This window comes from Notamacropus eugenii, chromosome 2 (genome assembly GCF_028372415.1).
Source record: "Notamacropus eugenii isolate mMacEug1 chromosome 2, mMacEug1.pri_v2, whole genome shotgun sequence".
NCBI lineage: Eukaryota > Metazoa > Chordata > Mammalia > Diprotodontia > Macropodidae > Notamacropus > Notamacropus eugenii.
Genome location: NC_092873.1, coordinates 337,490,306 through 337,517,736, shown reverse-complemented (window position 1 = coordinate 337,517,736; position 27,431 = coordinate 337,490,306). Strand labels below are relative to the sequence as shown.

At 40.2% G+C, this 27,431-nt stretch overlaps 1 long non-coding RNA gene across 6 annotated transcripts in view; it reads left to right on the top strand.

The window, feature by feature from the left end:
- Nucleotides 1-239: 239 nt before the first annotated feature.
- Nucleotides 240-27,431, top strand: part of LOC140528074 (uncharacterized) — a 261,449-nt gene continuing 234,257 nt past the window's right edge. For all 6 annotated transcript variants that reach the window (XR_011975064.1, XR_011975058.1, XR_011975063.1 and 3 more), the window contains exon 1: nucleotides 240-968. This is a non-coding gene — a long non-coding RNA (uncharacterized lncRNA). The remainder of the gene's footprint in view (nucleotides 969-27,431) is intronic.

The following is a 27,431-nucleotide window of genomic DNA, read 5'->3' as shown; positions in this document are numbered from 1 at the left end:
GAGAAGCTGATTAGGGAAAAATATGGAGTAAGGCTTTCGGTCTGATAGCCAAGGCAGAACAGTGGGTCTGGTCTTGCAAATAAGATGCAGAGATAAGATGCTGCCCTATTTGATCCCAGAGAGGGCTAGGGTAGGGGAGACAAAACTACAACTCCCAGAAAACCATGCAAGCACCTTCCCTCCTCCCCACTCTCCAGCCTACTCGTCTCCGCCTATTTCCCGAAGCCTGCCTGCCAAGTGGTATGTAAGTTTAGTATGGCTCAGCGTACGGCACAGTGAGCAGGCTGCTGTCCGGACTGTTCAGCCCCGGATTGCCACTCAGGACTGTGAGTCTGTACGCTGAACAGCTGCTGCCTGGAGCTTTATCTGGGACCAAAGAGAGGAAGGTCCGCGGCTGTACTCAGCTTGCCCTCTGTCTTGGGCATTCTTGGCCATGGAAAACAATGGGAATGGGAATGCCGAAGGAATTCGGTTCCCAGCGCTCCCGTCTCCGCTACTGGTGAAGCCCTCAGCTTCTGTCTCCAGGCGGGTGATCAGTGGCGCCCGGTGGACATCGTCCGCGCCGCACCATCCGTCCCCGGAGCAGTGCCCTCTGAGCCCTGCCGGACGCACGAAAGAGACTCGCGCTGCCCGTGGGACCTTCTGCTTCTCAGAAAGAATGGCATGGCTCCATCACCCCCCTCCCCCGGGGGTGGAGGTGTGGAGAGGGTCTGGGACAGGGGTCCTCTCCCTCCCAGGCTCCCATCCTTCTAGGGTGTGGGGGGGATCCATAAAGTTTGGACCTGAGATGGAATGGGGGGCTTTCCCTTTCCCCACGTTGCACCCCACTCCGTTCCCTAGGGCGACTCTCCACTGTGGATTATTGGTACAATTCGACCGGACTAGGAATACCCGCCACCCTGGCTCCACCGGATTTACTCTTTGCTGATTCTTGACCCCCTTCGGCCTGTCGGACCCCTAACCTACGGGTAAGTTTTCTATGGAATTGGAGAGGATGTTTTGTTTTGTTTTTAAACTCCTGAGGTTGTCGAATAACTTTAAGCGACGTTTTGGAGTCTGGTTAGAATGAACTCCGTCTCGCTCTAGTATCTTCCTAGAAGTCATTCAGACTACCCCTGCCTTCGTGCAGAACCAATCTCTCCTCCCCTTCTCCCCAAGGGGTTGGTCTGAAATGCAGTCCAGGTGACAAATAAAGTAGTTTGGGAAACGAGTCCTGCAGGGGCTCTTTCCCCTACCTCTTCCACCCCCCTCCGTTTTCTATCTTCTCTCCACTGCCCTTTGCACAAGGAGGTGGCCTTTAGGCAGTGCTTGACCATGGGACAGCCAGCCGTCCTTAGCTTAGTGCTTCCTAGGAAGGAAGAAGCCTTCCCCTCTGCGGCAGTCACCTTCCTTACCCCCAGTCCCCTCCCCAGGACGCAGCCCCGAGGCGTCCCTATTGCGCCCCGGTCTCCCTTTTTTGTTGTTTCCCTGATTGCCACCTTCTCGGGTCCGTTACTTCGCCAGAGGTGCTGTATTCGTGGGCAAACAGCGCCAACCCACCGCTGAGACTCCCAGCTCTTGGCGCACTGGGTGGACGTTCTATGTGGTCTCAGTTCCCTCCTCTCCCATCCCTGGCTCCCCAGCTATACTTGAGTTTTACTATGGGTTTTGGGGTGTTGTTGCTAATGTGTCGGGGCGGGGGGTGAGGGGAAGTGGGGAGTAAGACGGCGTGCTGAGAGAGCCTCTAGATCCTGAGAAAGGGAGAGAACTTATTTGGTGCGTTTTGGGATGTATCTGGAGCTTCAAGTTGTGCCTCTTATCTTTTATTTAAATTTTTTTTCAATGATCAAGCATTTCTTTTTCTTCCTCTCCCCCCTCCCCCAATACCTTACCTTTTCAAAGTACTTATGTGGAAAGGAGTCAGGTGCTTTTTCAGACTCTATGGAGTTCTCTGTTTTCCTTTTACTGAAGTGACTACACTGAAAGTCAGGAAACTCAATAAAGAAAATAAATGCATTTATTAAGTGGATTGGAATGGCGTGGGACCTGTCGGAGCATTCCAGAATTTCCAGTATAGTACCTCTTTATTCTGGGCCCTTCCCTCTCCCCCTCCCCCACCTTTGGGGGGCAAAGGAAGGATTGTCAGAGAAATGGCCTCCTGATTTACAGGAATGGAGGTTAGGTGAAGAAGATCAAGTTCTTTTAAAGTCTAGGATCCAAGCTGTGTCTAAAGGTCTAAGATTTTCAGGGACAAATACCATGTGTATCTGTAATTTCCTTGTTTCCAACATTTGTCACTAAAAAAGAAAATGGATATGCTATTTTTTTTTTTTTGAAGTACAGATGGGCCAATCTTTCTGAACATCCCTGAGTTACCATGTTATCAAGATATCTAGGCACAGGCTTCTCTGGGGAAGGATTTCTACATTCACATAGATATTCCATGCCTGGGGTTAACGTTACCTTTTCTAGGTAATAAGTTTACATTGTTACAAATAATTTTTGGAGAGAATATCTTATCCCAAAGGGGTCACCTTAATGATGGGAATTTTAGGGTTCCTAGATTGAGGGGCTGATTGTATATATATATATATATATATATATATATATATATATATATATATATATATATGATATGGTACATCAATATCATATTATGTATATACCCTCAATGTCCTGGAAATCCTAAGGAAACTTCTTTTCGAAGTCTGGGCAAATCACTTTGCAAAATAGACTAGTTGATCTATCCAGTGGTGATGTTTGGTCATCCTGTGAATCATTTTGGCACACCAGCTTGCTCGTTTGAATTTGGGCTTCGGGGCTGGATTTTAAAATTTGTCAGATGGTAGATTGCAATTGACTTGGTCATACTGTCATGCGTTTTGCTAAGAGAAATGAGGAGTGTTTTCTGAGTTAGCTTCCCCACATTCTAAACTGCTTGCCCTTTCCTTCCGCCACTCTCCCTCCCCATATAAACAAAGCCTAATGGGGTCTTGAAAATGAATTACTGTGCAGATTTGATGTAAGGTGAAATAAATACATCAGTATTTTCTTTGGGAAGTTTTGAATTTCAGTTGAAATCAAATTATTACTGCACCAATCTGTTCTGATAAATCCACTGTGGAGCTGATGGATTACATCTGAAGTACGTGCATGGATGATGGTTGAGCAATGAAACCTGCCTTCCTCATCCACTTGTATGTGTAGCACAGAACAGGTGACTCATGAAAGAATGAGGAGCAGGTGGACGAGCAGTGCTAACTCTGCAAAACCCCAAAATACCTCATTTCCTTGTCATGTGATTTCTTGACTTTTTGTAGATTTAAAGGAACATATCTTTTCCCTAACTTGGGTTTGGGAACTCCCCCCCCCTCCCACTGCCACATTTCCCCCTCCCTGGTAGAGTACCTAAGGGTGGAGGGTTGGAGTATATTTCTAGGGTGATCTGGGGTGAAGACAGCAAGTTCCGATGGGATTCAGCGAGTTCTGAGTGACTAAGGAAGGACAGGGCTTGAGAGTGTCTTTGCATAAGACTACTCTTGTGTGAATTTGGGGGAAAACCATGAATGAGGCCCTTCTCTTGCCCCCTACAACAAAAAGACCACATTCGTCTAGACCTTCAACCAATAACACACAAGAAAATTAGGGCTGTCTGCTCTTTGAGTACAACTGTGTCTCTCAGGAGTCCAGTGTGGTTGCTTGCGTGCTGTTTGTTTGGGATAAGGAAGTTTGGAGGTTACTTAAATTTCAACAAAAGATGCTTTTGTGGCTCATTGTTGCTCTTTAGCCACTGGGCTATAGTCTCCCAGACATAATTCCTCTCCCCCCACCCCAACATCCTGTTAACTTATGACAATCCAGTTTCCCCTCCACCTCCTACTCTGACTTTGCACAGCAGCAGTACTTGCAAAATGAAGGATTACTTCTCTGTCTTGCTTGCGTTTCCCCCCTCTGGCTGAGATGTTTTCTATAACCAGCCAAGCACAGATGAAAGCATAACAGGAAGTGGGGGGGGGGGGACAGAAAGAGGGGGGAGGCTAAAGATGTTGTGACTAACAGCTTTGGTCCTTAAACACAGTCAATATTTTGTCTTTTCCTCTTTCCACCTGCTTTTCTACAGTATACTGTTTTTTGGGGGAACTTTCCATGCTCCAGAGACTGCAGTGGCTCTCAAGTAAATACCTGAGTCAAATTTAAAACTCCTGTTTAAGGGAGCTTTCAGCTCCAGCACACTAGCCTAATAACTATACCTCACATAGTTACTGACTGCTACCGAGCATTCCAATTTGCCTACCACATCCTTGCCTTCTTTAAAAACACTGCAGTTCATCTCTTCCAGGAAGCCTTCCTAGGCTCTTCCTAGCCCCTTAAGCATTTTTCACAAGCCATCTTTAATGTCTACTGATTGTTACCTTTTTTTAAGCTGGAAGGGACCATGAAACTATCTAAACCCATTCCCCCCTTTATTTTACAGATGGGGAAACTGAGATGTCCCAAAGGCAGGAAATGACTTGCCCAAGGCCACTGAGCTAATTAGTGGGGATCATTCTGCACCATTGCTTTTCCTTCCTTTTAGACTGCTCAGTCACTTGAGGACTGGAATCCCTTGTCTTAATTTTTGTATATATTCAACTTAACATTTATTGAACACCTACTATGTGCAAGGCACTGCTCTAGATGATAGGAAAAAATTTCCAGATCCTCTCAACTACAAGTTCTTCCCTCCCAAAAGATATTTCCTTCTCCAGTTAAGGCAAAGCAGAGGTTAAGTGACTTGCCCAGGGTCACACAGCTAGTTAGATTTGAATCCTTTTGGCTATTTATCTCACAATGGAGATGAAGCCTGGTCTACCATGCTGCACGCAGTGAATATTGAATCTGAGATACTGATTGCTTTGATGTCTCTGTGACACTAAATTAGATGCTTTATTTCTAAAGACAGTGCCTAAGCAAGAGGAAAGAAATGACTAGAACTCATCTTCAATGTGAGCAATTATGTTTTTCTTTACTGAATGCCCTAACCACTGATATAATGTTCAAAGTAAGGATAGTTCTAGCTTACTTTCTGTAATAGACTGATCCCAAAAAGTTGTAGGTAAAATCAATTTTGGCAAATCAAATTTTATTTTAAATAGATAGTAGGGGGTTGTTATTTAGAAGCAGGCTGAGCCTCTCTTTTAAATGGAAGAATCTTTTTGGAATGTGAATAAACATCCCTTTATTTATCTGTAGGTCCAGATTTCACCACTGTAGGGTTTTATTAAAGTAGAGGCACACTTGTATTTGCTTCTACCACAGAAGTGGTTGTATGTTAGTGAAGAAGAAGAAGAAGTAATTGCCCTGTTGGGTGATTCAGGAATAAATCAGCCTGTGAACCTTCCTTTCAGTTTATGTAAGACCCAGTGACCCATGGTGACTTTTAAGAGGCTTTTCATTAGGTCTAATTCTACTCATTCTTTCCAAACCCTTCCCAGACCCCCTTTCCCTGAAATGTGAGAGTGGGAAGTTTATTTCATGCTTCATCCCACCAATACAAGCAGGATGGCCTTTCTTCCTCCAGGAAGCAAGTGTGACAGAGACCTGTGGTAGATGGCATGTAGCAAAGCCAAGTTTCCCTTGCCAAGTTATACTGTGGGAGATGCCAGTGCATTGTTTTGGATGGCCAGTTGCAGATTATCCTTGACTAATCCACTGGACTGATCTCAGTTATGTCTCTAGTCTCCTGGAGCCCATCTTCTCCTTAATTCTTTGGAATTTCAATTTGCTGAGGCTTGAGGTGTCTGTTCTTGAGTTACAAATAAGTGAGTTAACTAAGGAAATAAAACAAATGAATTTTTTGGGTCAGGTCTTCTGCTGAGCCTGAGATAGAGAAAGGATGTGGGGCTCTAAAACTTGGATCTTCCTCTGTGTGTGTGTATATGTGTGTTTGTGTATTTGAAGTGGAGATGGTAAGTGATAGCTTTTGTCTTTCATTTCTATGACTGCATTTTTCTTCTGTATGCTCTTTCAAAGGGTCTTAAAGTGCTGGAAGAAATTAGATTAGACAATTATGTTACACCATATAACTCAAAATAGATGTGTCACCTAAATATTAAAGATTAAACCATAAAAAAATTAGAATCAGATTAGATAGGCACTTTTCACAGGTATGGATAAGAGATGAATTATTAACCAAAAAAGAGATAGAAGCCATTGCAAAAAATTAAACTGCATGAAATTGAAAAGCTTTTGTATGAACAAAACAATACAACGAGGATAAGAAAAGAATCTGTCAATTGGGGAACGAAATCTTTTCGCTAAAAGTCTTTGGTAAGGATCTTGTTTCTAAGATGTAGGGAACCAACACAAATATATAACACCAAAAGCCATTTCCTAGTCGATAAGTTGTTACAGTATATGAACAGTTAACAAAAGAACTGTGAATTATTAACAATAATAAGAAAGACTGATCCCAAAAAATACTAAGGGAAATTTCATTCAATCAAAATTCATTTATTAAGGGACTGCTACACGTCAGTGTCTGTGCTAGGCACTGGGGCTACAAAGACAAAATATTAAATAACCCCTTCTCTCAAGGGGCTTATATTCGTTGACAGGGAGATGATGACATGTATAATTACAGAATGAATACAAGACAAACACGAAATTGCTAAATGCAAGGTAGTTAGGGAGGGCAGTAGTTGTTGAAAGGACCAGAAAAGGCTCCATATAGAAAACGGTGCTTGAGTTGTGTTTTGAAGGAAGTGAGGGATTTTTTTGAAGTGGAGGTGAGGAGGGAGTTCTTTCTTGGCACTGGGGATAAAGATAGGAGATGGAGCAAGTGCCCTGTTTGGAAAATAAAGAGAAGACCAGCAAGTCAAAATAGCTGCGAGGTTTTACTTCACAACCAAAAGTTGGCAAAGATGACAAAATCTAACACTAGTCCATTTTGGAAGTCTTGTAGAAAGACAGACATGCCATTGTGGATGGAGCTATGATTTGGTCCAACCGTTCCAGAAATTTATTTGGAATTACACTAATAAAATGGCTAAAATGTCCATCTATTGCTCATAAATCACCAGGTATTTATTACATAGTTACTATGTGCCAGGAATTTTTCAAAGGGCTAGATTAAAAAAAAACAACCAAAATGGTTCCTACCCTCAAGGACCTTACATTCTAAGGAAGATGTGTATGTGAGTAGATATATTTATTGATACATATAGACTGGATGTAAGGTGACCTTAGAGGCGAAGGCACTAGCTGCTGGGAAGACTGAGAAAAGCATCCTTTTAGAGGTGGCCATCTTGAAGGAAGCCATATATATTCCAAGAGAAGAAGGAAGAGCATTCCAGGCATTGGAGAGAGTCAGTACTAAAGCACTAACACTGCAGATGCAGTATTCTGTGTAAAGAATCGCAAGAAGGTCAGGGGACCTTCTCTAGTTGCCCTGATTTATATCTGACCACTGGACCCAGATGGCTCTGGAGGAGAAAGAAAGTGAGGGTGGTGACTTTGCTCCCTCACTTAAATCTAATTCACTTGAAAGTCATGGCATCCTTCCTTCCAGAATGAAGGACAAACTGCAAGGAATCAATGTGGCTGAATTATAGAATATATAGAAAGGAGTAATATTTAAGATCATTTAAAATATGGGAACCTGTAAAGAGGTTGTAAAGAGGTTTAATTGCTAGAGGAGTTTATATTTGATCCTTGAGGAAATAGGGAGCAACCAGAGTTTAATGAGCATGGGGTTGACATGGTTAGACCTCTGCTTTAGGAAAATCACCTTGGTAGCTGTGAGGAGGGTGGTATAGGGAGGTATTTGAATGAAGGTCTTCAGTTAGGTTATTGCAATAGTCTAATGGCAGGGAAATGGGTGCCTGAACTTAGGGTGGTGGCAATGTGAGTAGGGAGAAAGAGACATATTTGACTCCAGAGCTAACTCAAGCCAGTTTACTGACTCAGGCTCAATGTTAGAATGCGATGAGACACCATAAAATGAAATTTTAAAATGACTTCACTATTTATAAAAGGATAAAAAGGTTTAAAAGAGTAGTTGAGAGCAAACACTTACTCCTCTCTGCTGTTGTATTCTTCAAAGCAACTGGCCATAGTCGCTGAGAAAGGTTCTGGCTTTTGACATATGACTTCTCTTAGGCTGAACTTGAGGCAACAAGGAGGTCCAACCAAGAATGATCCCAAGAATGCCTCCCCATCCCCTTTAAAGGAGACTGGTCCAGTTTACATAAAACAACTGCCACTTCTATCACGGAGAGGTGGAGAAGGAAATGAAAAGATATGACAATTGAATATTTATGTGGGGTGGGTGAGAATAAGGAGGGCTTGGTAACACAAAGTTGCACACTTAGATGAATGTGGAGGGGCCTGCAATGTGCCGGGCATTGAGCTAAGCTCTGCTTTACAAATCTTTTCTCAACGTAGCTATATGATCCCGAACACTTCTCTTAACCACTGTATGCCTCAGTTTTCTCTACAATGAAGCACTAGTATCTATCTCCTAAGGGTACCATGAGGATAAATGAGATTAAAACATCACTTTGCCAAGTATAAAGCAATACACAAATGTTAGCTATGAAATACCTAGCAGAAGTTTATGACAAGGTAAACCGTTCCACATATACCAGAATATTCAAAGTAGCATTTTGAAAATTACTTAATTACTTTAATAGCAAAGAATTGGAAACAAAGTAGGTACTCATTTCTTGAGGAAATGACTAAGTTGCCCTACATGGATGTAATGGAATATTATAATGCTGTGAAATTACGAATATATTTAATAGAGAAAAATCTGGAAAGACAGGGTCCCAGGCTCACAGGTCTGGAGCTAGAAAGAACCTCACAGACCATATAGTTCAACCCCTTCACTGAGATGAGACTGAGAAGAAAACACAGGTCCATCAAATTAAATGTCTTGTTCATCATCACACAGTGTATCTAATGAACTGATGCAAAGTGAAATAAGCAGAACCAGGAAAACAATATTCACAGTGATCACAGCCAAGTAAATGGAAACAACAGGGACAAAACTGTAGAAAGGGAATGCTGTGAAATGAGAATGACCAAGCTTGACCTTGAAAGAGGCACACGGGAAAGCCCTTCCCCTCATCCTTTGGAGGTGGGATGGGGATGACTGTGCTGGTGGAATATTCCACGTAAGGTGAGACTTTTCTGATATGCTGATTAGTTTTGTTGAACTATCTATCTATCTGTCTGTCTGTCTATCTATCTACCTACCTATTCCTTGTTTATTATGTTATCATATATTATCTTATTAATTAATTACATATCATATTATTATATATTATTATATTTTTCCTTTATTATAAGAGATGGCTTTGGGAGGGGAAGTGATGGAACATATTGGGAAATAAAGGTGATATAAAGATAAAAAATCATTAGTAAAGATTTATTTTAAGGAAGGATCTCAAACTGCTTTCCCCACAAAGGTCTGAGAGAAGAATTATCCCTATTGGGTCTGGCTTTTCAGCATGGAATCAAAGATGGTTGAGACCTCAGAGATAAAAAAAAGTGGGGGGGATATTTTCCTTTTTTAATTTCTGAGAAACCAAGGGGGTTTGACTTAAAAAGTAGACTTGGAGCAAGATGAGAAGGAGCAGATATGGATGTGGGTGGCATTTGATTCCTAAACTGCTATTTCAACTTTAACTCAAATTTAAAGTGTTATGACTATGTATGGGTAAAAGTTAACATTAATTTTAATTGAAATGTAAGTTTACTATTAATATATACTTTTCAAAGTGTGCATGCAATAAAATTTAAATACCCTCCTCCATTTAGATGATGATTCTTATTTAGTTGAGACACAGGAGAGTGAATTTGACTTGCCCAAAGGCACGTACCTGTATGACAGAGCTGATCTCCTGATTACTGAACTAGTGTTCTTTGTAGAAATCTCCTTTAAATTTTTGGGTATCCAAATATTGTCATATTTAAAGAGCTCTACAGAGTTGGCTATTTAAGGGATTATACTATTATTGTTGAAAGGGACCTCAGCGACTGTTTTCAACCATCTCATCTTAAAGATGAAGAAACCAAAGCTAAGTGATTTGTCTAAGGTCACACGCAGTGGATAGAGTGCTCACCCTGGAGTCAGGAAGACCTAAATTCAAATTAGGCCTCAGACACTAGCTGTGTGACCCTGGGCAAGTCACTTAACCCTGTTTGTCTCAGGTTCCTCATCTGAAAAAGTGAGTTGGAGAAGGAAATGGCAGACTGCTCTGGTGTCTTTGCCAAGAAAACCCCTAATGGAGTCACGAAAAATTGGATATGACTCATCTACGAAACAACATTGAAAGCAGCTACGGTCACATAGGTAGTAATGTGTCAGATGGGATCTCTGTGGTCCATGTTTTCAAGCCTACCAATTTATTTGTGATGCAAAGTAATGTTTTTATGTATAAGATTTGCTTCATCTGTGCAAGTAGGGAATACATCTGCTTTCTTTGCTCCCTTAAGTTCATCCTGTTTAAAGTGATTGTTAATGAATGCTCTTTGCGGTTACTGAAGGTGAAAAGTCAGACTGAAGGACTTCTGGCACTTTAAAAAGATTCCTTTGGAAGAGAGCTTAATTCATCAGGGCTGTGCTTTCAGGATAAATGCCTTGGCAGGAACCTGTGGCCCTAAATACCATGTATCAATATAAACCTGATTGAAAGCTTCTTGGTTTATGATCTGACATTCTCTGAAGCACTATTCCTTTTGGATGGAAAGTTTTTAAAGTGGGATTAGGCTTTTGTAGTAATTCCCATTATTAGCCCCAGGGGACAGATTGAGTTTATCCCTGGCAGCCTTTGTAGCTTCATGAACTTTTTTAATTTCCTCTGCCTTCCCCCAGTTTCTCTTCTCTTCCACCAATCCACCTCTCTGGGGCCCCTGTGGGGGCCTGGGAGCTAACTAGGAGTTTTGAGCAAAGTTTGTATATTTTAAACTTCTTTCCTGCCTTTGGGAGTGGCTGGCTCATCAAGGATTCTGGACAGATAAGCAGCAACATATTCTTGCATTTTTTCTTTATTACAGTCTCCCCCCCAGAATTAACATTGCCAATTAGCTAAATCCTCTGAGCCCTGGGACATGACAAAGGTGATGGGGACCCACTATTACATTTGATTTCTTTTCCCCTCCCCTCATTTTCACTGTTTCCTACTGTACCTACATCTCATGCTAAGAAACAGCCAGAGTTGAGGGGCTACTTTCTCGAAGTATACAATAATTGTCAAGTTAGCATGGGAAAATCCAGTGTTTGGATTTTTAATTAAGTTTCCAAACAAAAGTGAAATTGAGGTTAACCAGAAGACTTAAGGTCTTTTCTTTTCTTTCTCCAGATTTTGACAACTGGGCATGTGGGCCTTTTCCGGAATTTATTTCTTTCCCCTTTCCTTTGCAACTGTATTTCCACTGCTCTGTGTTTTTTTGGCCTTTTGGGTTTTGGGGTGTGTTTCCTTTCCTTGGGATTGGATTTAGTTCATCCATCGTTTCCAGAACTGGTCTCCTTGCACTTGCTCAAACATCTGCTTAGCATGCATCCTTCATATGTGGTTTTCCCAAGGGCTGTTTTGGTGAGGGGAAAAACTGTCATTTTGGGTGACTTGACTACCATTCTGGGACTTCGAGGTTTATGAATTTGGCAATAGTGAATGTGACTCCTGGGCCTGTAGAACAGGACCTTGCAGACTGTGTATTGGGACCCATCTCCACTCTCTTAAATCCTTGCAAGAGGTTAGAGACAATTCTATTCAGTAACTAAAGTGTCATAGTAGAGATTATTTAGAGTAGGATTATTAATGTTTTTTTTTGCATTAGGGATCCTTTTGGCAGGTTGGTGAACACTAACACCACTGCAGCTTGTTGCCTACAGAATTATAGGAAATGCTAAATTTCAGTTAGTGACTAGTGAAAATATTTTTCCATCCAAATTCATAGACCCTGGACCAGCCTCACTGGATCCCAAGAGAAGAACTCTTGTTTTAGGTGCAAAATTGACCCTGGGATGTATCATTTTGTGGTCAGGATTAGGGAATCTGGGATTCTAGTCCTTGGGTTTCTAAATGTAGCCTTTCTGTGGGTCTTCTACAGTAAGTCCAACATATTTGCACTGAATATTATTCTTTTCTGACATTCTCAAGCAACCAATAAACCTTTATTAAGGGCATACTATGTGCCAGACACTGTGATAAATAAGATAGTAAATCAAGAGCTGGAAGTGTCTTCAAAGGACATCTAATTTTAAGCTCTTCATTTTGCAGATGATGAGACTGAGGTGGTCTCATAAGTTCTGGTATTAGAACAAACACCCCCCCCCCCCCATTCCAAATCTAGTACCCTTCCCACTGCTGCATGGAAGTCAGTCTAATTTTTGGAATGTCATTCTCCCATATGAGATGTCCAAAGTTAAGGAAAATAATTCAATGTTATTATGGGTTAAATAAGTCAGTCATGGAGTAGAGCTCATTGGGGCAGTACAATTTGATCAAACCAGGGATTCTTAACTTTTTTTTTTTGATCTTATGGATCTCATTGGGCAATCTGTTGAAGTCTTTGGACCTCTTTTTAGAATAATGTTTTTAAAACTAGCAAAGTAAAACTACAGGATTACAATATTGAAATAGTCAGCAAAATATAAAAAACACACATACACAAATTCATGGACCCTAGTTCAGGAATGCCTGAATTAGACAATCCATTTATTGAATACTATATGCAAGGATGGGGCAGCTAAGTGTTGCTTCAGAAGAAGGCTGGACCTGAAGTGAAGAAGACTCATCTTCCTGAGTGCAAATGTGGCCTCAGACTCTTACTAGGTGTGTGACCCTGGGCAAGTCATTCAGCCTTGTTTGCCTTAGTTCCTCATCTGTAAAATTAGCTGGAGAAGAAAATGGCAAATCACCCTAGCTTCTTTGCCAAGAAAACCGCAAATGGGATGATGAAGAGTCAGATACAAATGAAATGACTGAACTTGTGCAAGGATAGTAGTTATCTTAAGGATACCTACTGAAAATATGCTGAGCCTAAAAAGGAACACAAAAAAGAAATGACATCTGCCCTCATGAAGGGCATTCTACAGGGAAATCCAACATATGCTTAGGTAATTATATGGTAATATTAAGTAAAGGTGGGAGAGATTTGCAAAGGCTTTGTGGAGAATGTGGTACCTGACTGAGTCGTGTAGGGAGAAAAAGACTCTGGGAAAAAGAGATGAACATTAGAACAGACAATAGTCCAATTTGACAGGAACCTCAAGTGGAAGCAACAAGAGGAAAAAGTTGGAAAGTTATTTTGGAATAATATTGTTGGGTTTGTATTTTATCATCAAAGCAATAGGGAGCTACAGAAAGCTTTTGATCAGTGGAGTGGGTGGTCAGATCTATGTCTTGGGGAGATTTTTTCTCCCTGTGGCTTTTGTGGTTGATGGATTAGGGAAGAATGACACTGAAAGAAAGGAGACTTAATCTTAAGGCTATGGCATTAATTTAGGCTTCAGGTGATGGGGCCTTGGAATTTGAGTGGAAAGGGAGAAGACGTGAGAACTGTTATGGTTGATATGTAATTGTAATATGTAATGCTTGATAAGTAACTGAATATGGGGAGTGAGGAAGAGTAGCGTCTTAGATAATTCTCAGGTTCCAAACCTGGGCATCTGAGAGGATGGTAATGGCTTTTATAGAAACTGGAAAGTTTGGAGGATGGGAAGCCTTAGAGGGAAAGATGATGAGTTTCATTTCGGGATGTCCCTTGCCCTATGAATGTAAAGGCTGAACCAATTCACCCTCCTGCTGATGGTACAGCAGTGTTTGTCTTCCCACAGTCCCATCAACAATTGCTATTTTCTTCTTTTCTCTTCTCAGCCTGGAACCCCATGGTTGTTTTAATTGGCATATTTTTATTATTAGTGATGTGGAACATTTTTTCATGTAGACATGGATAGCTTTCATTTCTTCGTTAAACAATTGGTTTTTTTGAAGGAGGGGAACCTCAACAACTCTGAACAGCACTCTAGTGAAATTTATTATGAACTCTCTTTCATGCATAAAGATGTTTTCAATCTCTTCAATTGAAAGGATAGGAAATAGGGGCCTCTCTGTGTCCTTAGAGAGGGATAGGAGTTGAAGAGTGTGTCCCATTCAAATGGACTTGATTGGATAATGGGCTTTTCATTTGCTTCTTTCATGGAATAAAAAATCACTTATTCATTTTAGAAGGACAAGATTAAGATTGTTTAAAGTTTTATTAAAGCACAGCTGGCCAAGTTAGAAGACGTTGCTTCTTTAAGAAGTGATTTCCAAAGATTAAAGTCTCTTTCTCTCTCCCTCTCTCCCTTCCTCCCTCCCTCTCCCTCTCTTCTCTCTCTCTCTCTCTCTCATATACACACATACACATACATACATATACACACACACTCTCTCTCCCTCACATATGTGCATACTTTTGTACCTAATTGTATGCACATATATCATATATACACACAGAGATCATTCAATAGGGGAAAATATATCTAGAATAGCTTATAATTTGTTGGGTCTAGACTTTTCCACAGTGTCTGGATTGAAGCGTCCTGTTATAAAGTTTAACTACTGAAGGGGAATGTAAATTTAAGGGTTACCTAACGGTCACATAGATTAGGTTGGTTTTAACAGCTGGACAACTTTTTCCTGGGCAAAGAAGTATATAATTTTTGGAATAGAGGAAAGAGCGTGGGTGCTTCAAGCCACTGGAAAGGAATAGTTTAAAAATAGAAGTAGCTAGATTGGTTCCTTCTCTTCCCCCTCAGCCCTGGCCTGAATTTTTATAGTCCCATATGGCTTGACACCGTCAGACTGCATCTTGTTCCCTGTGTATGGCTTTAAGGATGAAAAATTGGAACAAAATCTCCATCTTCTGGAAGTATGGTCCAATTCTGAATATTTCTTTCTCTAAACAAGACGCGTAGAGAGAGCCTGGGTGGTACTAGAAGGTAAAGGTCAAGGGACAGTTGGGTGGCACAGTGCATAGAGAAAGGTCCTGGAGTCAGGAGGACCTAAATTCAAATCCTGGTCTCAGACACTTAATAGCTGTGTGACCCTGGGCAAGGCACTTAACCCTGATTGCCTCCAAACCAAAAAAAAAAAAAAAGAAAGAAAGAAAGAAAGAAAGAAAGAAAGAAAAAAAGAGAAAGGCCCTGAGTTTGAATTTAATCTGTTGCTTACTACATGTATGACCTTGGACAAGTCACTTCAGCTCTGTAGTTTCCTCATTTACAAAAATAAGAGGATTGCACTAGATTGTCTGGAAGTTCCCATCTAACTCTAGATTCTGTGACTTAGTGTTTGGATTCCTCACACTGGGATACTCTGTTGAGTTTGTGAGCTGAAAAAACAAAAATGAATTAAGAAACAGAAGTGGGAACAGAAAAGAGTACGCTTGTGGCTTTTTATTCTGAAGCCTGAACTTGAAAGTGGGGGGTTCATACTTTGTATTTGTATCATCAGGGCTTAGCAGATGCCTATCACATAGAAAAGGTTTCATACTGCTTGTTGGTGGATTGATTGAGTGATGGTATCTCAGGCATCATTTAACCCTGAATGGTTAGCTCACTTCCTCAAAGACTCAGCTGCTATTTCAGCTCCTCTGTGAAAATTTTTTTGACTATCTCAAATGATACTTTTTGTCTCTGAATTCTTGTAGCACTAACAATGTGCCACCATACCGTAGTGGCCAATATGGGACTTGGAGTCAGGAAGGTTTGAGTTTGAATTCTGCCTCAGGTACTTAGTGGTTGTGTGACTTTGGATAAGTCATATAACCTCTCATCTTTTTTGTAAAATAAAGGAATTGGAACTAGTGACCTATAAAGCTTCTTCTAAATCTATGATCCTACTTTATATAACACTGCTTTGTCTCCTAGTTGTATTTGAGCAGCTGTTTTCCCAACTCAATTTAAGTTCGTTATGGGCAGGAACTGAGTAATCTTTTGTAGCTGTAGTACCTTGTGTGGTACTAAGCAAGAAAAAGATTATAGGTAGCTTAGCAGAGATTCTCACTCCCTAGAAAAGCAGCAGAAAGAAAGAAAGGAAAAAGAAACCGCCCATTTATTAAGTACGTATTATGTGCCAAGCACTGTACTAATTGTTGGGGATAGAAATAGAAAAAGCAAGACAGCCTGTTCTCTAGGTCTTAATACTCTCACTGATATAGGCAACGCACATAATAGAATTTGGGTTTGGGGCAGATTGAAATGCTCCAGTGGTCCTTAAGGTATCTCAGTAGATTAAATACCTGGTAGCCTTGAGGGTATAGTGGCAGGACAGACATGGTTAGTCTAATGCTCCTCTTTGCTGTTTAGTTGTTTGTGACTCTTTGTGACCCCAGTTGGGGGTTTCTTGGCAAAAATGTTGCAGTGGTGTGCCATTTCCTTCTCTAGCTTATTTTACAGATGAGGAAACCGAGGCAAACAGGGTTAAGTAACTTGCTGAGGGTCATACAGCTAGTAAGTGTCTGAGGCAGGGTTCAAACTCAGGAGAATGAGTCTTTCTGACTCCAGGCTTGGCACCCTTCACTGTGCCACCCAGCTGCCCCATGCTTCTCTACCTCTCTGGAAAAACACTTCATTATTGGTAACTCATACCTTATTCAAGTGGTGTGAGCAGAGGTCTCTATTTTCCTGACTTAACTTGAGGTTTCCCTGCCCAACCATGTTCTAACCCAGTGTGGGCAGTGTTTCTGGAAGAGAACAAGGGGTAATCACAAACTGCTGAAGTCCAGGTCCCATTCAGCTTCATCTTTGAGGGAGACCACACAGAGATGGTTGGTGAGTAGTATAGCTTTCCAGAACAAGTGGTATCCTATTGAGGAGGCAGTGTAACATAGTGGATTTGAAAGCTAGATTTGAAGTCAGAAGACCCAAGTTCAAATTTTTTCTTAGCTACTTAACTTGACTCTGGCCTTGGAGTCAGGAAGATCTGAGTTCAAATCTGGTCTTAGCCGGTTACTAACAGTGTGATTCTAGACAAGAGCCTTAACCACTATTTGCCTCAGTTTCCTCATCTGTAAAATGGGGTCTATGGCAATATCTACCTTGAAGGATTGTTTTGAGGATCAAATAATATAGATATTGTAAAGGACTTAGCACAGTGCCTGGCATATAGTAAGCACTATACAAATGTTCTTATACTATGATTACCTAACCTCTCTGGGCCTCTATCTTCTAATCTAGAGAGGTTAGACTAGAGGACACGAACAATCCTATTCTTCTATGATCGTTATTTCTCATTATTCTACTGTGAAATTATCCTTGTTATTTCAGGCTGCCTGCTTTGATCCTTCCAGGAGTGCACTTGCATAGGGAGAAAGACCCATTTTATCTTAAGAGTCATTGCAGGCCTTGCTCCTATTTTAACTCTCTTAATGTTCTCTGCATATTACTTAACTTATTATTATTATTTTGGGGGGGAAGGAGGCAATTGGGGTTAAGTGACTTGCCTGGGGTCATACAGCTAGTAAGTGTCTGAAGCTGGGTTTGAACTCAGGTCCTCTGACTCTAGGTCTGGTGCTCTGTCCATTACACTACCTACCTGCCTCTGGACTGAATTTTCTTTTTAAAGTATCTTATGATGACTTATTAGTAAAATTGGAGCTCATGGTAGGGACTTCTCCTGTGATGCTACTTCCAATATCATACCCAAGCAGATCAACCCTGAGAACAATCTTTCTTGCTGCTAGGTCAATGATGATTATTTGGAGAGGGTCTAGCCAGCTGTCTCCAATGTGGAAATGTTGCTCAAGCCAAGTCTGAAGAAGCAGGGACCTTTCAAAGACAATATTTGCCATTTCCTTGGTTGGAGATGGGATTCTTTCTATCTGCTTCTGGGTTAACATGGAGGATTTATGAGGCAACCCCAGGAACTTGAAAACAAATAGGAGTGTGTGGTCTCAATGGCAGTAGAATTTTGTTCTGTCGTCTTGGGGATGGAATGGTGTTTCTGATTTACTTGCTGTTAAATTGCTTTTGAGGCATAACGATGCTTAGTTACAGCTTCATTTCTGGGGGGTGGGGGCGGAGAGGTCCTGCCTTCCCTCTTCCATTCCACTTTTTTTTTAAAATGAAAAAAAAATCTAGGGGAAAAGAGGTCCTTTCTTCCCTCCCCCATCCCATCCCACCTCCCTTTTAAAAAGAAAAAAAAAGTTCCTTCCTCTTTTCAGCTTCTGTGTCTTTAAGAATTCACTTCTTTGTAACCTCAGGACAGAGACCCTTCTGTGAGAATGCATTGGAGGGCTCTCCTTGGTGACACCCCACCCCCCATATTAAAAGTCCATTGGAACAAGCTGCCCATTCTCCTCTGAAGAGGGTCCCTCTGTCTCAGGCCAAGCGACTCTTAGGGGAGCATTTATCCTTGGACACTCAGTGTGCAAAGAGTGCTGGGGTGTCAGATAAACTCACTCAGATGGTGGAGGGCGGGGAGAGGACAAAACCCCCTTTCTTTTCACCCCTGCAGGGAGACAAATAAAGACTTTGTGTTAGAAAGCAGGGGTCTAAGCAAACAGAGGGAGAGGTGCCTGTGTGTCCGTATGAATGTGTGTGTGTGTGTGTGTGTGTGTGTGTGTGTGTATGTAGGGAGGCATTAGGGCTTATTTCTTATCATTTTATATTGAAGGAAATTGTAGTAGAGAATCTCTTGCTCTCCATTTAGCCCACACATAGTAACTGATCTGAAATGACCCAGTCTCTTTTTCAAACAAAGCAATCTTTCCGTAGATTTGTTTCAACAGAAGAAAGAATACCTGTTTTTTTTTCCTCTTTTACTTTCTAAAAGTTAGGGGAAAAGTGATCAACTTGTTTAGATTGTTCTGGCTTGTTTTCTATTTGCTATATACCATATATACTATATACCTAGTCTTAGGGATTCAGAGAGGAGACAGACTTCTCTAAGATCTGAGAGTGGAGTAGCTATTTCTTAATCCCTATAGAGAAGAGGTGGCATGTATATATAGATAGAGGACTGGTCATGGCATTAGAAAGATGTTCAGATCCTCCTCTGACCAGTGTGTAAGAATGGGTCAAGCACAGTAGCTCAGTGCTCCAGACAAGTCTCTAAGATGATTTCTGATCAGTAGAGGGAGTTTCCTTCATTGGGAGGTCCTGACACCATTGGACCAAAAAAGTAGGATAGGATTTTAATTGTCTTTTTTAAAAAAACTGGGTCTCCCTCAGGCCGGACTTTCAAGGGCTCCTTACAGGTCATATGCCCCTGCTGATTGTGAGTGAAGATTGGGCCTGTTCCATTTAATACCTGGGCTGGTTCACTCTTTCTTAGGCAACCTGGTTCTCCATGCCACTGGGTCTCCATCCAGAGGATCACCGTATGTGAGTCAAATAATACAGACCCTCCATTGGCATCCAGAGGATATGCTGGAGCCAGCTTAAACCTGCCTGTGCTGCTTGTTAAATTTTCATGCTGAGCATTTACGCTCCTGAAATCGGCAAAGGCTGCAATTCAGGGCACCATTGATTGTCTAATCTAAAAAAGTCATGGAGAAATTGTTAATGATGCATAGTAAACATAAAATTATGTTGTACATACAATTTTTTGGGGGGCAATTGTTAAACATTTACCTGCACATTTTTGCAACTCAGCTTCTAGCTCAAGAACTCTACCAACCTCCCAGAGAGCTGGGATTACAAACAAGCACCACACCATGCCTTGCTAATTTGGTTTTACAACTCAGAAAATATCCTATGTGAGGGAAGATAATAATGTTAAAGTACTTCCTCTATATTGTCAGCTCTGAGCCATGTGAAAACTCTGTGAGGTATGCACACAGGTATTATTTTCACCCCCCCCTTTTTACAGTTTAGAAATCTTTGCTTCAGAGTTACAAAGTGACTTTCCCATGGTCACACAGCAAATGGTGTTGGAGACAGTATTTGAAACTAGGTCTTCCAGACTCCAAGTTTAACACTCTATCCGGTACAAGAGGCTGCCTCCTGATGATATTCAGCTTTGGAAGGTAAGAGATGTCCTCTTGATTGCCCCATTCCCTCTGTACAGGAAATGAAGATAGAGGAGTGCCTTGTAGAAACTGATGTTGTTGTCCCCTTACCATACAAAAAACTGGGTTTGAGTTTGATCCTCTTTTCCCCTCCCTTCTTCTTCTCTTTTCCCCCTCCATTCTTTAACCATGGGAAGACAAGTCTGAATGGAGGAGCTAGTATGGAAGCACTTCTCAATTAATTTTTATAGCTGAGTTCCTCGACCTTGTAAATATTTCGCAACTACTAAAAGGAACTGGAGTCAGGGCCTGGGATTCCACACTTGGGGAGGTTTTTGGTCTTCTTTTGAGCTTCCATTTATTTTCCTGGAGAGATGAACTTCTGGATGCACTCAGTTTTTTCTCTCAGAAATGGGAGTGAGTTTCATATCTTCTTAAGTGGATATTAGTAATATGTTATCCTGGGATGAATGGGAAGTAGCTCCAGAGAGGAGCAAAGGAGGACTGCACAATGTAAAACTGGTATTCGATCTGAGTTTAAAGTAAAAATAAAAGATTAGCATATTTTGTTATTAATTCATATTCATTTCCCAATGTATCCCTTACCATCTACCCTGAGATACATCTTTTATGACAAATATTGGAAAAAAAAGGTGCAAAACCCAGCTAGCCAACCAATACATTAGTTTCAAATCCAACAGCATATAGAGGGTTCCACACTGTATCCCCCACTTCAGCAAAAAATCACATTCATCTATGACTTTGTGCAGCTGTTTCCCAAATGATGAGCATCTACTTTGTTTCCAGTTCTTTGCATCAGCAAAAAGTACTGCTGTGATATTTTAATGTATATGATAAGATCTCTGGGTCAGATGGTTTGTGTAGTTTTTTGGGTTGTGTTCACTTTCATAGAATAATTCCAAATTGCTTTCCAGAATTGCTGGATCAATACACAACTCAACTGATAGTGTGTTGTTGTGTCTGTCAGTACAAACTCTCTGAAACTGACTTTTCATCTTTTCTCATTTTTGTCGTTTCTCTGATTTTGGTGAAATCTCATTTCTTTTTGTTTGTATTTTTCTTATTTGTAGGAATCTGGAAAATGTTCTTTTATTGCTATTGGGAGCACTAATTTCTTCTTTTGAAAATTGTTAATATACTTTTACTGATTTGTTGGGAATTTCTGTTATTCTTATATGTATATATATATACATACATGCAATATATAATATGCAATATGTACATGTAATCAATTTCTATATACATTAGAGATCTTGACCTTTATTAGAAAAACTTGTTGCAAAGATTTCACCCTATTTATTTTGTCTAATGCTTTCTAGATTGTGTAAACAATAGTTTGTGTAAAAGCTTCTCTATCTTATGTGATCAGAATTGTCTATGGTGATCATTCCTTGCTGTCGATTAGTCAAGAAGACTTTCTCCCTAGCCATAGCATGGAAGGTGTCTCCTTTCATTCTACTTTACTTATTCTCTAATTTATATCATCTTTTATGGATTTGTTTATTTGGAACTTATATGGTGTAGCATATTGATCTGTAACAAAATTTTTCCAGACTGTTTTCTAGTTTCCCTACAATTTTTGTCCTTCGTTTTCTTTACTTAGTGAGAACTCCCTGGTAGTTGGTGTACTTGGGTAGATTGAACACCATGCTACTATGTTTGAATACTTCTGAATCTTGTGTACTTGATCTATTGAGTAATTGCCTTGTAGTATAATTTAAGATCCAATACTACCAGACTCCTTCCTTCCCATATTTTTTCATTATTTCTCTTCAGATTTTTGATTTTTTAAAAATTTTCTTATTATTTTACCTAGGGCTATAAAGGAAGCCTTTGGCATTTGATAGGTATGGTGCTGGATCTAGAAATTGTGTGATACCCTCTAGTTCTTACAGGTGTTGGCACTTTTCTGATTTCTTGAAATGTATCCAAGTTTTTGGTTTCATTATGGTTTTCAGGATGTCTAGTGAGTCTAAACTGTCAGTCATTGACATGTTTTCCAGGTCAGTTGTTTCTGATGGTAGATACCCACACTACATGTTCTAACTTTTCATTCTATTGGCTTTTTTTCTAATATTTCTGGTTTTCTCATGGAATCAGTGAGTTCTATTTGTTCCCTTCTATTTTTCAGATGCTCTACTACTTTAATATGGTTTTTCATTTTCTATCTTAAGCTATTTATTCATCTAATTTAAAAAATCTTTTGATTCATTTGTACTATCCACATTTGTTCTTATGGACAATCCTTTTCTTTTTTTGAGACTGTATTTGTATTTGCTGTGAAGTTGCTTTCTTTTTTTAGGATACCTCTTGGGTTTTTAAAAATTATAGTATTCTTTTTTAGTGTTTTCAGAATTTCTTCTGTTTGTTCATATTTTTAGCCTTTTTCCCAGATTAGTGTTTTTCTCAGGATCAGGCTGTTTTTCCTCCTATATGCCTGGATAAGATGGGCAAGCCCTATTTGGACTTTTCTGTACTCTAGATGCTGTTAAATTGCAGCTGTGAATGAAGTAGCTGGGACTAAGCTCCTCCACTGCCACAATCCTTGGTTTCTGACTCAATTTCCTGTTAGCCAAATGTGAGTACTGGGTTTGGTCCCATCTCTTGTCTCTTTTTCCTTACATAATCTCCATTTGAGAATTGTTTCTTCTCACTGTTGTGGCTCTGATAGGTCCCAATCAAATGTGTCATATGTTATTCTGGTCTCAGGATTCTTGCAAAATCTCCTGTTATATTCACTTGTTCTTTGAGCTGTCCTATCTATTCACCATGGCTCCAAGTACTTGGAGGCATTCATTTCCTAGTCATTGTCTCCTTGCCAAGTAACCTCCTTGCTAAGTAATGTGCTATGTATGGACTGTCTTCCTGCTGCTGTTCTAATAGGCCAGTGCTTGTTCAACTCCATTTTGGGAAGCTCCTGTTAATTTTTACCTCCTCTGGCATGTTCCTTTTTTCCAAAGAAATTCTTCTGTAGACTTGGACTTCATTGAGGAGCTTAAGTTCTCCTTGTTCTTTCTCTTTTGTCTTCTGGTTCATTATCTCATCTAATGCACTTTTAGATTTTTGGTGGTGTATTCATGGCAGTTGGGTCCCTTTAGGATCTTTCACAAAAGCTTTCTTTTTTTTTTTTTAATGCTTGGTCTTTGATAATTAGGTTGCTTGTCCATTTTGAGTTTATTGTTGCATGTGATGGAAGATGCTGGTCTAAATTTAATTTCTTCCAGCCTGTTTTCTAGTTTTCTTAGCAGTTCTTGTCAAATAGGGAATTCTTGCCTATGTGATTTGTGTCCTCAGATTTATCAAATGCACATTACCTCAGAAGTAGGGGAATCCAAGTCCTCTGAATGTAGAACATGTACTCCTTTTTTTAAATTTCAGTTTTTAACATTCACTTTTATAAGATTTTGAGTTAAAATTTGTTTTTCCCTCCTTCCCTTCTCTTCCTCTCTCCCCAGGACAGTAAACAATCTGATATAGGCTATACAAGTACTATCATATTAAACATATTTCCACCTTAGTCACATTGTGAAAGAAGAATCAAAACAAAAAGGAAAAACCATGAGAAAGAAAAGAAAGAGAAAATAGTATGCTTCAATCTGCATTCGGACTCCATAGTTCATTCTCTGGATGTGGATATCATTTTCCATCATGAGTCTTGATATTGTCTTAGATCACTATATTGCTGAGATAAGCTCAGTCTGTCAAAGTTGGTCATCACACAATATTGCTGTTCCTGTGTATGATGTTCTTCTGGTTCTGCTTACTTCATTCAACATCAGTTCATGTAAGTCTTTCCAGGTTTTTCTGAAATCCACAGGTAAAGAAAGCATGGAGTCTGTGAAATTGTTTTAAAAATATTTTGATTCCTATTTAAAAATAATCATTTTTTTGTAATCCTATGTATGCTATTTTATGCATTTAAAAATATTATTCTGAGAAGGAGTTCACTGGCTTTTTTAGATTACCAGAAGGATCAAGTTGATAGAAATGAAATTGTAGAGACAAGAGGGAAGGTTGTTGTTGGTGAGATCATGTTACATGAGAACCACTTGGAAGACTTAGGGGGAACCATGATCTGTTTCTTCGAGTATTTAAAAGACCACCACTTGGACAACAGATTAATTTACTCTGCTTGGCTAGAGAGGGTCAAATTTAGGAAAATAAGTGGAAATTTGGCTTGGTATAAGAAAAAAATATTCCAGTTGAGAATCTTTGATTGTGAAGTATAAACATCTAGTAAGCATCATAGCCAGTCCAAAGGTCTTTCTCCTAATGCCATAAGCCCTCTCAAATTATATTCATTTGATTATTATATTCATATATTCAAATTATATCCATTATAATTCATTACTATGGTTGGGGGAGAAAATAGAAATACCAGGAGGATATTTTATATTCTGATAAATGTCTTGACAGGTTTGTACAATGTACTTGAAAGTCTGTTACCTTTTTACAAGTGGAGAAACATACTGATTTCTCTTGTTTAGTACGTGTTGTGGTCTGATAGCACCCAAATAATCTCAGTTGGACAAAACCTCCAAGGTTGTTCAGCCCAGCTGCACTTGAACAAGACTCCCATCCAAAACACATCCAAATGATGGTTGTTATCCAATCTTTGCTTAATTAAAGCCCCCAGGGGTGAGGAATCTTCAGCTTCTCAAGGTACCATCCCATTCCACTTTTGTACAGTTTTAATTGTTAGGAAGTTTCCTAGTTCCACCCTATGGGGACAAGCAGAATGAATCTATTTCCTTTCCCATTTGCTGTCCTTTTTTCAGTTGTGTTCAACTCCTTGTGATAACTTTTGGAGTTTTCTTGGCAAAGATACTGGAATGGTTTGCCATTTCCTTCTCCAGCTCATCTGATAGATGAAGAAACTGAGGCAAACAGGGTTAAAACAGTGACTTGCCCAGGGTCACCCAGCTAGGAAGTGTCTGAGGTAAGATTTGAGCTCAGGAAGATGAGTCTTCCTGACTTCAGGTGCTGTACTCTATCCACTGCATCACCTAGCTGCCCCTTTTCCATTTGACAGCTTTTCAAATACACGAGGACAGCTGTCATGTCCCAATGAGGGCTTCTCTTCTCCACTCTATTTATGATAGTTCAATCCCAGAGCCATCTTTCTATGGGCCAAATAGATTTCATTGGGGGTGGGAACCAACCAGTGGCTTAATCTCCTTTTTGCTGATTTCATAACTATTTGACTTCCCTTTACTTCATCCCTCCTTTCCTCCATCCCTTCTTTCCTTCCTTCCTAAAATCAAGGGCCATTGAACTACATGACCTCTGAATTCCCTTCTACATCTATGATTCTGTGATCTGGCTTCATTTCCTGCCTTAGACAGGATTACTAGTTTTGTGATCCTGGGCAAGTCACTTTAAGTAATTATCATCAGTTTCCTCATGTAAAAAATGACCTCATAAAATAATACCTGTAATATTCCATTTCACAGGGTTATTGTGAAAATCAGAGGAGAGGATGAACAGATGAAATGCCTTGTGCAAAGCACTTTGCAAACTTGAAACTTAATATAAATATCAGTTTGATGAAGATGATGATGATGACGATGATGATGGAGGAAGGAGATGGAAGAGGGTGGTTGAATGATTTAAATTGGAAACTATTCCTTTCGTTTCTTTCTACTGTCAGGGACTAAATCCTTGTTTGACAACATTTAGAACAGGGGCCCACTGAAAACAAGTAAGGCTTTTCTTTTCTCCTGTAGTAAGACTTCTGTTTTGTTGGCTTTTAGAGGTGGGACGGTCCTTAGGAGCAAGCACTCAGCCTGAGGGAGACTTTTAAGGAGAGGGGTACAGCTGGGCGGGTGGCAGAAAGGTGGTTTGTGTTGGGGTGGGGGGGGAGGGAGTTGTCATTTTATTAGGCCTATGAAAACAATACCTAGTTTGTCTCTAGGGTATGTATAATGGCGCCTGAGGAGATAAGCCGAGGTGGGGTCAGAAATGAAAGAAAATAGGCACAGGCCTGATGAAAATGTGGTGACCCCAGAGAGTCAGAGAAAAGCACCTTTGTTTGGGGGAGGTCAGAGAGAAGGCGAAAGGGATGACTCTGCTAATGAGAAAGCTGAGGGATTTTTGCCCAATGACCTGGGCTTTGGGGCAGGAAGAGGGGGCTTGAGGAAATACAATCGATTCATTATCCAAGGGATATGTTATCCAAATTCTTTGTAACCACTTTCTCCCCACTTTTAGCCTTGCTTTCATGCTCATTAGCATCTTCCTGTGAATTGGCCTTGGAGAATAAGTGCCTCATATTTTGTGGCTTGAGTGTTAAAATGAATGGGCTGTAAAATGGGAGTTGGAGTGGAAGTGACTGATATATGTCTTCTCTCTTATTCTGATGACTGTGGATAATCCAGATGAGCAGGCTGCATGGTAGGCCCCTAACCCCCCAACTACCACAGCACAGCCCAGTGATGGATGCCATTTAAAGATGTCTGATGATTTATACTCTTAGTGGTTATATCAATACCAGCAGGCTTGAGGGTGGGTCTGGTATTGCAATACCTAAAATTGCAAGATATAAGACCTGAGGACCCCTTTCACCTCAGGAAAGGGAGGGTTACTTTTTGCAGGCCTTTTGACTTCCTAGCTTTTTTCCACTTTCCTACTTGAGAATGCAAGAAACTCTTTTCCAGTCCCAGTTCAGATTCTGAAGGAACTGTGTTCAAGAATCTTATTTTTTAATGTCATTAGAAAAGGAATATTTTACGTGTTTCGGAATCTTGTTTTTTTTTTTTTTAATATTGCTAGAAAAGGAATATTTCACATGCAGACTCTTTGAATCCTTCATATAAAAAGTATTCCCCTCTCTCCCAAACTTCACATCTAATTACCTTTCTCCCAATAACCTGCATCTAATTATTTCATTTAAATTTTTTTCTAACATGTTTATTTTAGTAATTAATTTTACAAGCTTTATTATTGTTCCCTCCCACTTCCTCTTAATTGAATAATTAAAAAAAATAAACCCTTGTAACAAGTATTCATAGTAAGCAAAACAGATCCCACTCTGGCCATGTCAAAAGATGTATATCTCATTCTGTATTTTAAGCACATTACCTCTCTGGCACCCATTTTAAAAAGCAATTTAATAGAAGTTTTAACCATTTTTCTATTCAAGGGATTTTGTGTCCAAGTGACCCAAAAATCTCACTCATGGGATCAGGAAGCTGCTGTATCTTTTGTAAAGTTCTGTTTAATTTGTTCCTGTCCCCATATATCTTGTTCTGAAGAATAGGCTTCATCATCTAAGGCCATGCTTGTGAATAGAGGGCCTAGACACATACAATGGTATTTAATTATGACAGCCATGCCACCCAGGGGGAGAAGTCTGGTTTTTAGGTATGTTTGTGCTTAGCTCTGCCTAACCACTGGAGACTGATGTCATAAAAACAGTCTCCCACATTGACCAATAAAGCATCTCTTGG